Raw genomic sequence first — 4,855 nt, 5'->3', positions numbered from 1 at the left:
CCTCATTACTCTTGAATATTGTTGTTTGATTTAAAACTGCTGGATGCTTAGTGTCTTGAGTGTTGTCACAGGTGTTTGTATTATTGTTGAATATGGTATAACCAGGTGAGGCTTTGTGGTTACTTGGGACATGATTTGATTTTTCTGAATTACATTTTGTTTAGCTCAGGCATAAATTTTTACCAATGTACAATTAATTTAACAAAGATAAGCAGTAGGATAGTTTGTAGCCTAGAAATAAGCAGCAAAAAATGTATTTACAGGTGAATTATGCTTATTTTTTTATGAACTAACAACTACCAAAAGTAGTATAAATCTTTGTTGAATATTTCATGATTAATTTGGATATTTTTCTTCAAAAGAAAGTTTTCTATTTGTTATTTTATTTTAACAAAAAAATATATAATAGCCATTTCAGATTCATTAGGTTACCATTATTTCTATGTATTTTGTGTCATTTTCTTTTCTTTACATTGGAATACTAAATTATAACTGTTCTAGTTGTTTATTGCATCTTATAGTATCATGACAGAATTAAATATTAATGGTATAGTTTTAAAAATGAACATAATTTTTTGGTAGCCCTTAGTCTTAATAGAATCATTCCAGAAGTTAACATTAATTTTAAACATTTGATATTATTTGATATTATAGATCTTTATCCAAGAAAGTGATCCTAGCTAAGGATTATATCAGAAAGTTGAGATATATATGGAGGAATGAAAAATAACCAGTGACTTTTTTTTCCAACTTTGATAACTACTTAATTTGAAAGATGTAATGTCTATTTTTCTTCTTTATGTGATTCTTTGAATGCTTAACAGAAAATTAAAAGAAAAAGAAAATCACAGAATCATGAGATGTTTGGACAGGAGCAATTTGTTAACACCATACATCAATTAACTTTTGTTTTCTAGTACAGTTGAAACTTGAGCATCAGTTGCTTACATCATTTGTTTTTCTTTGTTGTAACATAAGGTCAAGAGTTTAGCATTGTAGATCAAACTTTTATAAAGAGCCTTGAATATATAGGTGATTGACATTAGATATTTCAGAAGTTTTGCTGAAACATTGAGTAAAAGAACTATAGCAGTGCTAAGGAGTTTCTTATTCTGAAGAGGTAATGGTGAAGCTAGTGGTAGCATTGGCGGGGAAGCAGGAGGGTTATCAAATCTATAGTGATTGTATAGCACACTGTTGGCCCCATAATCAAGCTTTTGCACTGGTTAACCATGAGAAATTTAGACTGGTAGGAGTATTCTGTGGTGGATGTAAATTTCAACTAAAATATGTGGTTCCTTGAAAAAGCAGAAAACAAAGAAAGTAATCTTGCTGATTCACAAGAGCACATGTCTGAGGAATCCTAACCATGGGAGTGAAGCCAATGTCTGGAGATCCTGCAAGTAAGTGGACATGTGGTTTTTGCGATATCGGCTCTTTGACTTAGATATATTGGACCGTATTGACGTCAGAAGTTCAAATGAATGCTTTGGGAATGAAATATGAAAGGAAAAGATTTGATGTGAGAGTTGTATAAATGCTTGGAATTGACAGATATTTCATCCTTCAGACAACACTAGATTTGATATGGCTTTGTACTTTTAAAAAACTTGAATGCACTTCAAATCTTTTGGAAACATTCTGACTTGATTCCTATGTAGGAATCACTGCAAAAAGAAAGAAAGAATGTATGATGCATATTTTTCTATACATTAATTAAAGCTAATGGATATGGAATTGCCTCAATATCTATGGATTTTTGGATAAAGAAGAAATGCCCGAGGAATTGCAATTACAAGAATGCCCCCTCAAAAAAAATTAAAACTTTGTAAAACGTAATTATAACTAAATGCAGAGCAAAAACATTATCATGGTTTGAGGTTTGCATCTTCATTGCTATTAATTTTCAGATTCTTTGAAACTGTATTTCATTATTTGGTAAATAATGTTTCATCAGTCTGTATGAAAAGACATAGACACCAATGCACAAAACGAAAAACATGAATACTGGAGTTCTTATACCCACTATATATGTTTACATAACAGTAGCAATTCTGTTTCAAGTATCATAATGTTGTCAAGGAGTTAAAGTTTGTTTGTTAAGTGTTGTGAAGATGGTTAGTGGTTCTGGTAAGTTATATAGAATATTTTTTTTTCTAATGATATTTTTAATTGTCTTATTTTTTATTTCCTTTCTTGCTCTTTTCATAGAAAGAAGTAACATCTGTTTATGGGATTTGGTTACATGAACAAGACTTTAGTAGCTGGAGAGATGATTTCTGCAATATACACCTCAGTTTTGTTTCATTATATTAAAGCTATATTTTTATAATTTCAAATTGTTATATGGATTAAAGGCATAGTAGATATGCTTAGTTATACATTCATTTAATTTAAGATCTTATCCCTGTGTCTTAACAATTCCTTTATAGTTATAGAGATCAATGCAGAACGGTGTAGAAAATAAAGTAAAATAAAGTTAACACCTACCACTATCTTTAGAATGGCATTTTACTTTGTCAGGGATATTATTGCTAATACAAGTGCATTTATGTCCACATTAAGAGTGACTTTTTATTTGAATGGATTTGTTATTTGAACCTGTATATCTCTCTTTTTTTCTAATTAATTGAAGATGGAGCCAAAGAAGGAATTTGTTGTTTTTTGTTTGTTTTACTAAGGGTCCATGAAAGAATGCATTCCTTTATGAACTGACACTTTTCTGTTTGATCTAGCATGTTGTCTTTTTTGTACATTCTCTTCTGCTTTTATTTTAAAAGTTAATGTATTGTATAAGCTTGCAGTTGAAGCACAAATTTGGCTTATTTTTGTTTGACTTTTTTAGAGAAGAAAAGGTTTATATTTACTGACGTTAATCCAAAATGTTAAGTGACTTATAGTATAGATGATCTTGAGAACTTAAGCAGATTATTCTTTTGAACAGGTGGTATGACTGATTAGTTGCTTTTTGTTATTAAGAGTTGAGTAAAACAGACATTAGAAATGTATAATTTCCATGATGTTTTCCCTTTTTTTGCACAAGCAGCTATACAGTATAGCTTTGTTGATTGATTTGTGTATGCATTTAAGACCATTGATTTGATATCAGAAATTATGTCTGGTATTAGATGTACCATAGGTTATTAAGCAACAAAGGATTTTACCGAGAATTTCACATAACACAAGTATTCAACTTTTGTATAAGTTTTAAGAAAGAAATTAACACAATAAAGTTCAAACATTTGCATTTTGTACAAACACGCACTTGAGATACTGTTTGACACATTATGGCATCTCCGCTCATTGAAGCCGTCTCTGAAATCTTACTTTGAAAAAACCGACAATCAGCATTTCCAAATGTGATCAATTTTGTCCCAGTTTTTTTTAGTATAAAATCTGATGTGTAGTTCTTTTCTTGCTAACTGGATGGAAGGATCGCAGAGTTAGCAAGGTAGGGGAAAAGAGCCGTTTATTTTTTTGGCATTTAATCGCAGTTTGGGTTATGTCACATTTTTGAAACCTGTGTGTATGCTAACTTCAATTTCCATTTCATCCTTTGTTGCTTAGATAATCATGTTTGGAGTAATTCACATTTGATATCTTTTTCTATATATCATGAAAATACTTTACTGTGATTTATTGTCAATTGAAAATGAGATTAGTAATAATGTAATTATTAATGGTCTTAATATTTGTCTAGTCTGAGTGTATATAATATGATAATAAAGAAATGAATGTAACTTTTGTTAGTTTCTTTACCATATATTTCTTGAATGTTGTAGTAAGGCTGGCATATATACCGCTGAAAAGCAAAGGAATATACTTAATAAAAAATTTTGGTTATGGTAAATTGAATATAACAGAATTAAAGGTGTCATGTAAAGCCCTAGATAAGACTATTTTTGGGGGAAAATTTTGACATTATTGTAATGGCTTGTCAGCTGTGAGAATTGTAGTCCAATTGAAATTACTTTTTATGCATTTTTTTAGAATAAGCAATTTAAAATATATTGTATAATTATAAATCATGGGTGGATTAATATTGAGCACACTAAAAACAATGGATTCGCATGATATCTTTGATGAGTAAATCCTGTGTTTTAGGGACAATATGATTTTGACATACCAATATGCATTGTAAATACTGCAAATTTAAGAACTTAATATCTTTGAATTTTTACCTTTATAAAAGATGCTACCTGCCATTAAGACTTAGTTTATCATTAAGTGTGTACCGGTTCTGCTCTTGCCCAAGCAATGGAAGTAAAGGAAAAGAATTGTTATTAGCATGGGCTGGCCCCACCCAATAAATTAGCAGTGATTGCCAAGGGTGCAGATATCTAGAGCGCCACATAAATCCTGAACAACTTTGACTAAACTGCTGGTTCAATCATCTCTAGAAGATAGACTAACAGTAGCTGTTGATGAAATATCAGAAAATCCATTATGCACAAAATAATTTTATTGCAAAATGAGATGTTTTTACTGCAGTCTCATATCTCAATAACTTATTATTTGGTCTGGATGGACACCTACTATCCAAGACATTTATACATTTTTAGATACACTAAGTCCCTCTATATGACTTCTGGTGGATAATCCTAAATCTTAAGGTACAAGCAAGTCAAGGTACATTGATGTATGTGTATGTACAAGCAAGATCTCTATAATTACTTATAAATACTGATATCTTTTGGCTATCTATGAAAAAGAAAGTAAATGCCTAGGCTCTTTATATATAGGGAATGAAATAAAGGCCTTTATAAGAATACCAACAGTTCAAATGTTTATATGACATTATGATACTAGAAACGTGATATCTGAATGATTAGTGTCTTGCTCCTCCCCAGTCCCA

The 4,855-nt window shown here is 30.5% G+C and overlaps 1 protein-coding gene across 1 annotated transcript in view; it reads left to right on the top strand.

The window, feature by feature from the left end:
- Window positions 1-3,504, top strand: part of LOC119592493 (rho GTPase-activating protein 8-like) — a gene marked incomplete in the record, with an annotated part of 123,930 nt that extends 120,426 nt beyond the window's left edge. The window contains 1 exon segment of the mRNA XM_037941335.1: window positions 1-3,504.
- Window positions 3,505-4,855: the final 1,351 nt, after the last annotated feature.

The sequence above is a fragment of the Penaeus monodon genome, chromosome 30 (assembly GCF_015228065.2).
Source record: "Penaeus monodon isolate SGIC_2016 chromosome 30, NSTDA_Pmon_1, whole genome shotgun sequence".
NCBI lineage: Eukaryota > Metazoa > Arthropoda > Malacostraca > Decapoda > Penaeidae > Penaeus > Penaeus monodon.
Note: the sequence above shows the minus strand (reverse complement) of the source record. Positions and strands in the feature narration are given on the sequence as shown.